Here is a 12,749-nt window from a genome sequence, read left to right as displayed (position 1 = left end):
GGGAGGTGGGAAATAAACTAGATTATGGATATTTGTCAAGTAGTGTTTCCTATTTGCAGAGATGTTTTAATATAAGAAAATAGAAGATGTTTTGTTCAGATTCTGCTTAGAAGCTGCAGGCTCCAATCACACCCTAAAAAGGCAAACCAATGGCCAGGGGTACTGCAGAAAAAGGGAGAGTAATAATTACAAAGGGCGATATATTCTGGATATTTGAATAACTATTTTAGACTTAAATAGCTTTCCCTCCATACCTCCCCCCTCAAACTATTTCTTTAGTCGGAGCATAAATACCAATCACTCCCCAAACCTTAGGGGCTGTCCCATGCAGCTGTGTGATCCCTTGTGTATTGTACACATAATGCAATACCATTAACCATAATGCTGTCACATGACAGCAAAAACACTACAAGAAGTACTGTGGGGAAGCAGTGAAGCCTCTGGATTGCTAGCATGCTTTATGTAATCATAAGCCCAAACCTGCATTTCTCTGAAAGCAAGAAAAATAGCCCAACCACCTCTTTTTTTTTTATTACACTTTTACACAAATTAATGTAATTTTCTTTTATAACAGTATTTGCTGTTGGGCTCAATTTGGTTGCGGGAGGCACTCCATAACGAAAACTGCATTGACAGCCTCCCTATTGAGAGGATACTAAAAGAGAAAAACACATGAACACGAATACACACACCTATCTGTGGCTGCTGCTGGGATTGGTCTAAGATGGCACCCTTGTGCCCTGCCACATTCTGTCTCCTTGGTACCGAAGCAGTGCTCTGCTTCTTGTCACTGAGTGGATGATGATTATCTGCACCAGGGTCTCAAGGGTGCTCAAGCTTTGCTGGCAATCGGAGCTGAGCTGCTTCAGCTGAAGGATTTTAAAAGCAGTACAAGGCCAAGGAACCATTACCGGTCACTTGCTAAATTCTGCTTGTTGGAGGGGGGTGGTGCAACTGATATCTTTTCCCCCTCCTTGTGTCTTTTTAGCCACTGTACCCTTGTGGAGACATGACAAGGTTATGTCAGCGTGGTCTGAGAATCTATTGATCACCGCCAGGAAAGATTTGTGCAGTAGGTTAGGGATTTGTTGCTTTGCATAACACCCCACTCATCTCTTGTTAACTCATCCTGTCCCAGGCTTGCATCATCTACTCTACAGACATCAGAGGCAAAGCTGTTTGCAAAACTTGATAATTTCTGTGACAGCTGCTGTCCACACTACAGTCCTGAGGCTGTCAGAAGCATTGTAATTACTATTATAACAAAGCTCAGGTGCATGACCCAGCCATTTAAATAGGTGAGGAAATGGGCAATGCTCAGGGAAATGTGACACATGGTATCTTTGCCAAAGCAAAAGCATGCCTCGTTGGGGGTGAGGAGAGTGGGGGAAGGAAAGGTAGAAAGACCAGGTTTACAATACATTGCCTTTACCCACGCCTTTTTTCCATTTATGGGCAATTGCCCAAGGACAGGCTCACACTTGTATTTTTACATACACCATATGTGGCACATAGATTCACAGACGTTAGGGTCGGAAGGGACCTCAGTAGATCATTGAGTCCTACCCCCTGCCCTGTGCAAGAAAGAGTGCTGGAGTCAGATGACCTCAGCTAGGGGCTTGTCCAGTCTACACTTGAAGACCCCCAAGGTAGGGAAGATTACCACCTCCCTTGGTACCCAATCCAGATTCTGGTAACTCTTACTGTGAAGAAGTTCTTTCTAATGTCCAACCTAAATCTGCTCTCCATCAGTTTGGTGGCCATTGTTCCTAGTTACTCCAGGGGGTGCCCAGGTAAATAGAGCATCTCCTATTCCCTGCTGCCCTCCCCTGATGAATTTGTAGGCAGCCACAAGATCAGCTCTCAGCCTTCTCTTGCGAAGAGAAGCTCACAAGCCTTCTCTTGTGCCACCTGGGATGGCACTCCCTGAGGATGGGTGGCTCCCCCTCTGGCTGTCCAGTGAAGCCCCAGCATCCCTGTGAGGCATGTCTGGGTCTTCAGGCGTGTGGTTCAAGGGAGAGCAGTGAGGCTGGGCCCAGGTGGGTGGCAGTAGGTCTGGGGCAGGCTGGGCCAGGGCACCTTCTCCCAAGCCCAGGTAGGGGCCTGCTGCAGGGCTGAAGATGAGATCCAGGGGCTCTGCAGGGTCATGGACAGGTGCCAGGCAATGGAGGGCATGGATACAACTGCGAGGCCCAGAAGGGTGTCCAGGGTCTGCTGGTTGGCATCCTTGTCCTTCATTGCCTGAGCCTGGAGGGCCACCTCCTTTCAGAGCACCTCAATGTGCGCCTGCTTCTGGGTCTCCATCTGTGTCCAGTGCTCCCACAGCACCCAGTTTTGCGCCTTCTCCCAGGCAGTCTCCTGGGTGATATCCTCCACCTGCCAGGCATGCTCCCACACCTCCACCAGCCACTGGTGCAGGGTGGTCCTATCTAGCATCTGCTGTTGGCTCAGCTGTCACATCTGTATGGGTCCAGCACTAGGCAGCGGTGACCCAGAGTCCACATGCCCATTGGGGCTGGTGGGCTCTCCCCTGCATCCAGATTTTGGCTCTGCAGAGGCAAGAGACAGAAGCCTTTTGTTAGAGTTTGCAACATTTCAGAGAGAAGATATTCTACACCAGGGGCCATTCACTGCCTGGCCTCAAATCAGGGGTCAGCCATGAACAAGTGCCCAGGGACCATGCTAAGTTGGCTAGGCAAGCCTGGGCCCAGGTGGCTACTGGCCAAATCCCCCTATCCCTGCTCTCTCCCTTGGGGTTGGTGGCCCACTGGGTGCTGGCCGCAGGCAGCCTGTCTCCCCTGCCCCTTTCCTAGGGTGGGACAGGCCAGGCTGCTGGCAACACCTGTTGCCATGGCTCCAGACCCCACTTTCCCCATCTGCCCCTGCAGGCCACCCACTCTGCTGCACTGTCATCCAGCCCATGGCACCCAGGTTCAGGGCATGCGGGGCTCCTGGACAACTGGGGCAACGGGCTGGCCATTCTCCTGCCCTCCCTGCTGGAGGCCTTTCTGGGCTGGGCCCCACCTGTGCTACTGCTGCACCTGCTGCATGTGCCCCGGGTGGTGCGCGATGAGCTATTTGTGCAGGCTGAGGGGTGCCTGATTCACTACGCCCTGCTGCTGCTAATCCTCCTGGTGCCCAGGGCACACCTTCACTCCTGGTTTGTAACCCTGAGCTATGGTGGCACTCTCTGCCGCTGCCTGGAGGGTTACTTGTGGCAGCACTACACATCCCTGCCTCCCACTGCTGAGGAGGTCACAAATGCAGTGTGTGCTCTTGGGCTGCAGGTGAGGTTCTAGCCCATTTATAAATTTCAACAGTTATGCATGCAGGAAAATGCAGGAGCACTTTTTGAAGAAAAGAGCAAGCTGCTAGCCAAGTTCAGTTGCAGGGGAGTTGCTAGTGGATCAGCTCTGCCCTTGGCAGTGGGTGTCAGTACAGCTGATGTAGATTGCTTTAGTGGACCTTAAAGAACATGGGAAAAAATCACCTAGAAAGAGGGAGAGAGGGAAGATGAGTGGGGGTTGGGGGTAAGGCATGAACACAGAAAAGGTAGGTGGCTTGGGGGGAAGCAGATCTCCTGGTCATATGATTCCCCAACCTCTTTCTGGACCTTAGCTCCTCATTCTTTGCTGTCTTAAAAGCCTCATTTGCTGAGACAGATGAGACCACTCTGTTCAGCCACAAATGTTCCATGTATTAGTGCACTGACTTCCAACGCTCAGGGGCCGTAAGTCTGAATTCCAACAGGCATTTATGTTACAGTGTGACTCCAGATCTTTCTCTTAATGGCTTTGAGGGACAGTTGTGCTAGTGTTAGGGAGAATGGTTGCCTCAGGAGACAGGAAAAACTGTATCTGGGTTGTATATTGTAATGGGTAGTACTTGGCTCTTTTACTGTCTGACCTGTGGCCCTCAAATCCCAGAACTCCTATTTGAAACTGAACCAACAAAGGGTCAGTGCTAGCTTAGCTCCAAATCCTGATTGTGTTTACAGCCTTGCAGGAAAGGTGTACGAAACCTTTTTTTGGTCTGTTTTAAGAGGCTAAAAAACAATTTTGGGTGATTCTGCTGGACGGCTACCTTGTTTTGTCTAACTGTTCAATTACCTTCCTGGAATCTTTTCAGTGACACATTTTAAGCTGCATACAGACATTTGGGGAGGTTAAGGGGATGTTAGATCATGTTAAAAATAGTCACCCAATGTAAGGTAAGTCAGGATGGGGGGAACTAGTGGGGTGGTTGGGAGGTTTAGGGGGCAAGCAGGCTCTGGGAGGGGATAGGGGCCCTGTGGGGAGTTTGGGGGTCAGGCAGAGTTCACAGGGGGGATCAGAAGATTGGCCAAGAAGGTTTTGGGGTATGGGGGGGCACTTTCTCCCCCACCCCCAGGACCAGGGGCTATTTTTAGCCCCTCAATCCTCCCCACCCCCAGACAAACAACTCCCCCCCAGTGAACCTAACCCCCATCCCACCTATCCTTCTCCTCCACCCTGACTTAATTCCTCAGCTCCCAGCATCTAAAACTGGCACCAGAAGCAACTTGCAGGATAGGGGGTTTGGTGGGCTGTCATTGGGAGGGGGGCTGGCTGGTCCCTAGGTGGGGGGAAGGACCAGGGGGCTAAAAATAGTTTGGTGCCAGGGAGAGGGTAGGAAAAGCACAGCCTCAGGGTGGGGCCCAGCAGCTGGGCTTTTCTAGCCCTGGGGCTGTGCTGGGAACTGTACAGAAGTTCAGTTAGATCATCTCACCAGACTTGAGCTAAGTTCAACTACCTCAGAGGCACATTTAACTTAGATTAGGTTGGCCATTTTTAGACTGATCTAACTGTCTTGAACTTCTGTACAGTTCTCATGGATTCATCTAACTTGTGTAAGGTCTGCACCGGGGCAAACTGAGTTAGATCAGGTGACCATTTTTAATGTGCTCTAACCTCCTCCTAACCTCCTGCAAACTCTGTACACAACCTTAATGTACTTAAAATTGTATATCCTCCTTTCAAGGCAACAGATTACTCTACATGCAGTACCAGAGGAATCTAAGGTCATTAGCATCCCAGCTACAGCTAGAGGGAAAAGCCCTGTAAAGATGACATATTATGCAAAGGTCCCAATCCTGAATTTATTGTGCAACCAAAAGTCCTGCAAGTTTGAGAAAGGGGATGGAAGTGGAGGAAATACAGAATCTGCAATTCATTAGGGTTGTGAATCATCGATACTGGCATATAGTCACTCACCCAACTAATCCCATTGATTTCAAAAGGGTTGCTCATGTGAAATGGGACTTCTCCTATAAGAAACAACTTCCGATTATGAACAAGAGGTTCAGAATCTGAGATCCTTTATTTTTAAAGGAGAAAGAAAAAGAGAGGGAGTGTGTATGTAAAAATCTATACAATTTCATTTTCTGACAAAAGATTTTACGAACCCCCTGAACTCCACATGCTTAATGACCTTTGAGAAGTATAGTGCTTTTCTAAAAACAGCCCATGGGCTCATCTGTTTAAAGAAGTTTCACTTCTATCTAATGTTTTCATTTCCCTTTTACCTTCTCACTCACTGATTTTTTAGACTACCTTTCTATATGAAGAGCTATTCTTTTTCAGCGGCTTTCCCTCCTTTCTTCAGCATGGTATTTATGATCTTGCTGTTTTAATGAGAGCACAATCAATAACTATGGAGAGGTGCTGAAGACATTACAAAGGAACTAACCCTTAACAAGTCAAATCCAGATGAGGTGCAAAATGAATGGACAAAAGGATTAAAGTATTTATAACAAAATATTAGAGACACATGCAGAATTAGTTCTCATGGTGTTAAACATTTTACTTTTCACAAGTCCGTATTTAAAAATCTTTCATCTTTGTTTTGTTTAGGGTATTACAATAAGCCCAGGATTTTTCACAGTTACATATGTATATTTTCACAGCTGTTTTAATCAGAAAAATTAATGTGCTTTTGATAGCTTGGAAATACACTGTTGGCAAAAGCATTATAAAAACGTGTAACGTAGGAGGATGGAAATCCTCAATATCACTTGTTTTGCTCGCTAGTTGAAATTCACTGAATTCCACCCCCCTTTCATTTTTTGCAATTCTTGTGCACGTTAATTTAAAAATGGTAGTCTTCTTAATTAGAGTCTATTTTCTTATGAATTGAGCCATAGTTGTTTTTTAAGTTCTTAGTAGATTAGGAGTAAAATGTCTGTTACTGGGGGGGGAGCGGGGATTGCCATTGCTATTTTGTTTTTAATACTGTATTTAATACTGCATAAAATTATATATTAGACTTTCTAAAAAATCTTTATGATTTCTGTTTTAATTAATATATTTATGATTATTGTTCAATGGGGTGATTATAAAGTGCGCAGCCGTTTTTCTTGTAAACTGTATCCCAATACTATGATCTTAATAGCATGGGCTATATTAGGTATATTATATAGAAATGTATAGCATAGGCATTTGGGCTGAAATTAGATGTACCAGTTGATGCAGTGTAAAAAAGCTGGTACCCTGACCAGTAAATAAGAATAATGCTGGCTCTGAAACAAAAATGTATAACAAGGAAAGAAAATGATATGGCGAAGAGGCAGAAACAAAAGAGATTAACAAAAGTCCTAGCTTGCCACTGTTTTCCTTGCAAAGATAGAGGCTGATTTAAAAAAAAAAAAAAATCTGTGGATTAATGTGAACTTTAATACTGAAGCAGTGTGTGTTTACTGCTGGTGACCACAAGACATAAATCTTGCAAGCACAATGTACAATGCAAGGCAGCCCCCAGGTTTTTTTCAGTCTCAATTTGTGTGCAAGTGTGTGTTAAGTGCCGTTGAAAAATAGTGACCTTTAATAAAGGATCGTATCCTGAGACTATTTTCCCAGACACACAGTGACCTTTCAAACCAGACTGGGGTGAGGGGGTGTGGAGTTTGGACTTTGAACCGGCCAGTTCCTGCTGTGTTCCTCTGTTTGCCAGGGTACTTTTTATTGTGTCACAAGGGAGCGTTCTGTATGCAAAGCAGGCTGAGCTGCCAGCCTGAACCTTTGCAAATCAATTTGTCTGTGAAGGCGAGTCCACTGGAGTGAAAGATGGTATAGCAGGACAAACTGCACCTCTCTTTGTGACATCATCGCTTGTGGCCCTCCTGTCAGTCACATCAACCCTAAAGGACTATTGAAAATAGGAAGGTTTTTTTAACCCTTGCTGGCCAACATATTATTAATGAAAAAAGGGATTATTTACAGAACACAAAGCATGGCAGGATTTTTGTGTGTATGTGTGTGTGCATGTGTGTGTGTGTTTTCCTGTGGGTGTTTTCCTGATTTCCACAATCTCATTTACATTAGGAGAACAGCTTCTTTCTACTGCTACAATATCTATAGCTTGTATTACAGAATCACAGATTGTTCTAAATCAGTGGCACCTGGAAGACTATATGCTCCAAGACAGATTGGTCCCAACTTTCCTATGTACAAAAAGAAAACCTGCATAATATATGGCACATTGAGTGGTTTACATAAATGTAAACGTTTCCTAAGGGTTAATGTTATTGATTTCCCCAGGCTGCTCAGACAGCCTGGACTCTACATTAATCAGTATCTAAAAATGCCAGAAAAGAAAGAGAAATGCAATTACTTTGGGTCCCTACATTCAAACTTCTCTAGATGGCCTCACCAAAGATATGGAAATTCTGTATTTTTCATAAAACAGTGGCTAGATCAATTTCTGTGTAAGCAATTAATCATTTTTATATTTACAAAAGATGGGGAGCAATGTTCAACCTACTAGAGTAATGCTGACTGATTATGGTCCCTCTGTGCATCCCCCTGTGGGGAAGGCCCCAAGCCCTATGCTAGCCTGTAAAGGTCTCCTAGTTTTTTTCCACCAACTCATTGAACGGCACCCTGGAAAAGTCTAGTTTCCTTTCAAGTCACTTCTTCAGGTCCTTGTCTACCATGATGCCTACAAAAATTACAGGTAGGTTGTGGGGGAGGGCAGTTAGGGATAATTGAGATTAACTGTATAGTTTGCTGTTATTTGTGTTTATTGTGATTGTACCTAAGGGCCAAAGTCAATCAGGTCCCATTGTATTAGGAAATGTAAGGGCCTTGTTACAAGGTGGTTTTGGGCAGCTCCTGGAGCTCTTAACCCCTAGATTGTCCACATAGTAACACCTTAAAGTGGTTTTAAGCACTCATTGTGCTGCTATAAATTACACCACTCCATGGCAGGATTATCTCTGGGCCTTGCTACACCTTACACTGTGAGCTGCACAAATGTTGATTGGTGTTAAGTGTTAGCTTGGAGTTTGGAGCAGTCACACCCTTCATCTAGAAACCTTCTCTGACTGTCCTCCACCTGCAGATCAGAGATAATCCTGCCCTGGAGTGGCATAATTTTGTGCCACGTAACAAGTGCTTAAAACCACTTTAAGGTGTTAACGTATGGACAATCCAGGGTTTGAGCCGCCCAAAATTACCGTGTAACAAGGCTCTCTGATCCTTACAGCCCAACTTCTTTTCCATTGCATGGCCACTCCCCACAGATGTACTGCCCAAATTTAAGTCCTCTAGTATCTCAGAATCTTTTACACCCCTGCCCGTAGAGCAGGGATAGAAATCTGTCCCAGCTCACCAGTCCAGTAGTGGCAACTCACAGCTATAGCTCTTAGTCCTGTGTCTGCTCACCAGGCATCTAGTGGCAAGTCATGGCTGTGTGCATGAGGGACAATCAGAGAGGGTTTCTAGATGAAGGGTGTGACTGTTCCGAACTTCAAGTGACCAGTAACACCAATCAACATTTGTGCGGCCCACGGCATAAGGTGTAACAAGGCCCTAAGAGAGTTGTAGGCAATCTCTGCCCGGAAGACCTTTTGGGATTGATTTCATTCCATTTATGAGGCATCTAGGTGGCATTTAGGTGTTTAAATGCAATCCTATTTCCTGCCCAAGTCTCTGGAAAGCCATGAACACATCCACAAAAAGTGGTGAGAAGGAGGAGGATCTGTCTACCTTTGCATTACCAGTTTTTCTCAGACTCCGATAGGGTAGAATGGGATTACATTGAAACAATTCAACACCTAAAAAGTGGAAAATTATCTGGCCCTTACAGTCTATCTCAGGAGTCAGCAATGTTTTCTGATGGCAAGGTGGAATGACCCAGGTTTGGTCTGAGGTGGGCCCTGTTGGCCACTACTGCTTCTCCCTACTGCCTGGCAAAACTCCCTGCTCTCCACCAGAGCCCTGCTGCCCAGCTGTGGTGTGGTGTGGGCAAAGTTCCCCATTGCCAAAGCCACAGCTCTGCAGGCTAAATCCAAGCGTTCTACAGACTAGATCTGGGCTATAATAGGTTGTCAACGCCTGGTCTAAATTATTTTATACTTCTGCAACCTCCTGCCACAAGTACTCTGCCTTCTTAAGCCTCTCACATGCAAAACTTAATTGCCTATGCAGTTTGACTTCAGTGGGACTACTCACATGTATAAATTATGCGTGTGCTTTAATCTTTTCAGGATTGAGGCCTTAGATTGCAAACTCTTTGGGACAGGGGTTGTCTTGTCTTGTATATGCAGACAGCAAGTAGCACGTTGTGGATATTAGCATATTACTGTTATGACTACTGCAAACAATGATGCCATACCTCTCAGCCAAAAGTAGACCTTAATCACAGCCCCAGTTTTATTTATATGACACTAGGTCCTACAGACGCTACCTGGATTGCACCAGTCACTGTATGTACATGTGGTAAGAGGGAGGCCCTGCTCAAGAGACCTTATAGCCTAAGTTTAAGGCTGAAGGTAACAATTGATGTGAAAAAATAAATCAGCGTTTGTAGAGGGAGGATGGAGTAATACCAGTATCTCTCTCATATATTTTTGGTTCAGTAACTGTAGTGCCAGCTGAAATTGCTGTATTTAATGCATGGGACAAGGAGCAAGTGTTGGCTTTGGGACAGCAGTTGTGACTTGGATTTGGAAACAGCTCTGGAAACACTTGCCTCTAGCTAAGAAGCTCAAGGAATAGGGGGTGGAGGTGCTATAGGGATGTTTCCCTCTTTATTGGAGAAGGAGACTGGTTTGGCCACAGGAATCTGAATTACTTACAATTGCATTTTAGGAAGACCATAAAAGAAAAGAAAAAAAGTTACAACAGTCAAGATAGGAAGTAATTATAGCCTGGATAGATGTTTCAGTAGAGGCAGGGTCAAGGCAAGAATAGGTTTTGTCAGTGTTTTGGAGGTGGTGACATGCAGATTTATGTACGAGAGAGACAAGAGGAAAAGGAAAGCTTGAAATCAAGGATGGCTCCCACATATCTGGCCTTGGGAGAAAGGAGAGAGTCAGAGTCAAGGATCGTGCAAAGTGAGTTAAAGGCATGGGGCATTTTATATTTATTTTCAGGAATTTTAAATAATACAGTATATGGAGAGAAGAATTTATTCTGATATGATATTGAAGTGAAGGAAATTTACAGATAGTGATACAGAGAGTCGAATAGGTTATGGAGAACCACAAAAGGATTTATATATGTCATATAAGGAATTATGGAGAGATACAGAATTTGACTGTTTTACATAGGTCAGGCTTATTATTAAGGTGTTAGGAGGTGACCTAGAGATTTTAGCCTGTTAACTATCAGCATAGCTAATATTTTTACTATGAGAATTTCTGATTACCGTGTCCTGTGAGCATCAATAAAGTATTGCTATAGTCATGTGAATTGAGTTTCATTTCTTTAGCTGACTAGCAGGCTTTTTCTAGAGGGATTATGTGTTTGATATCCTTTATCCAATCCGACTTGGAGGAGGATATGCTGGATTTCCATTGTAGAATAATTCTACATTTGGCTAGGAGAAGAGCCTGCATACAGACTTCATCTTGTATTTATCTTTGGAGCAGGCAGGCATCAGGATTAAGGGCAATGTGCAGTTTTACCATCACATGATCCACTTATGATCCACCTCCTGCCAAATTGCCTTGTGTTACTGAACAAGTACTGGTTAACCTGTAGATAACTGCTGTCGGGGACAAAACAAGTTTTCCTTGTCTTGAAGCAGCATGTTTTAAGTATGTAATATATGTGCTGCGGAGTGAGTTATATGCCGTCATTCTGAATTCTGGCCCAGATCCAGCAGGACACTTACACATGCACCTAACGTTAACCAGTGAGTTGTCTCATTAACTTCATTCTTAGGCTTAATGTTAGGCATGTGTTTAAATACCTTGCAGAATCTGGGACCATATGTTAATCCATTTACACTACTAACAGTGTTCTTGCCAGCTCTCTTCCTCTGTCTAATCCCATGTTCTGAGCCTATTCATGGCACACTATGAGAGCAGGTGCAGCTTGGGCAGTATCAGTGCAGGCTTCCCCATGCCTTCCCCCTACTAGTACATCTCAGCCTCTGCTACGAAGGACCGTGCTGTGCCCATTCAGTCCTCAAGCCCCTCTGCTCAGACTGCCTGCAGCAATGCCAATTAGTCCCAAATGAAATGAAGTCTCTGATTAGGAAACTTGTCCACTGGGATCTAAACAGAGGAGAGTATGGAAACGATGCTGTTAGGGAAGCTCCCGGAGACAGATTGGGTGTTCAAGCTAACTCATGCATATTCATCAGTTGTTCTTTAACACAAGCTGTGGTGGATGCATCTGGGGACCCTCTTGGGCATTGCTGCGGTCACCTTTGTGTCTTGATACTCCTGTCTGTATGGGTGGTAATTGGGCTTTTGGTCATCTAAGCCACCTTACTCGCACAGAGTTCCATCAGATTCCATCTTGTGACCCCTCATATTCAGTGAGGCTATGGAGCCATTAAAGGGGTTTAGTAAGTACATATGGTGTCTTTTGCATGCTAATGAAATTCACCTTTATATTGTGCCCTTTTCCATGTCTGTAGGGTGGATCAATTTACCAGCATCTATTACAGAAAGGGATATAGATGAATGACATGAGAGATGAGAATGAAATCATGTTTGTATGCTGGAGGAAGCAACCAAAGGAAAGGGTACCTGTACCACTGATTAATGGGGTGTGTCTAACAATTGTTTCCAAGGTTTGTAACCAGGGTTTTTTTTTTTATTGGCTTCCCAGCTGCTGCTGAATTCCCAGGTAGCAGCAGTTCTCAAGAGCACTTATACTCTACACTTGACAAGTAGGTTGTATTCTTTCCTTTCTTATATGGACTCTTGTCATAGTTATTCATACCTTTTAGATTATTGCACAGTGCCCTAGATGGGTTTACATCTTCAAACCAGTTGGAAATGGTAGCTAGGGCAGAATGTGACAGTCAGCTATTGAAGCAGGGATAAGCACTATAAGCAGAGAATATATTAGTAGGGCTTGTCATAAAATGTTCCCTCCCCCTGTGGAAAATTTCTAAAAAAAAAAATGAAAAAAAAAGTTTTAATTGAAATTTTCCATGGAAAATGTTGATTAGTTGGTCAAAAATCAGGAACCTGCTGAAAAACCTGGACATTTTTGGCCTCAGACTTTGATTAATATTAAATATGTAGATGGTTAAATTCTGCCACCATGCATTCCTGTAATTTGAATGAACCATACTCTACTATGGTTGGTTGCCCACAGTGAATCTTCCCTGAAGAATCTTTTGGGCAGATTTTCTGAGTCATACAAGAGTTTTGCATTGACAATTAGTTTCAAGAAGACTATGATCATGTACCAAGGGGTGGAAGAACCAATATCTGACATCACTCTGAAGGGTAAATCTCTTGGCGTCATCCACAGCTTTTGTTACTTGGG

Source organism: Alligator sinensis, unplaced genomic scaffold (assembly GCF_000455745.1).
Source record: "Alligator sinensis unplaced genomic scaffold, ASM45574v1 scaffold219_1, whole genome shotgun sequence".
In the NCBI taxonomy this organism is placed as follows: Eukaryota; Metazoa; Chordata; order Crocodylia; family Alligatoridae; genus Alligator; species Alligator sinensis.
The sequence above is the reverse complement of the archived record's forward strand: the minus strand, read 5'-3'. Positions refer to the sequence as shown.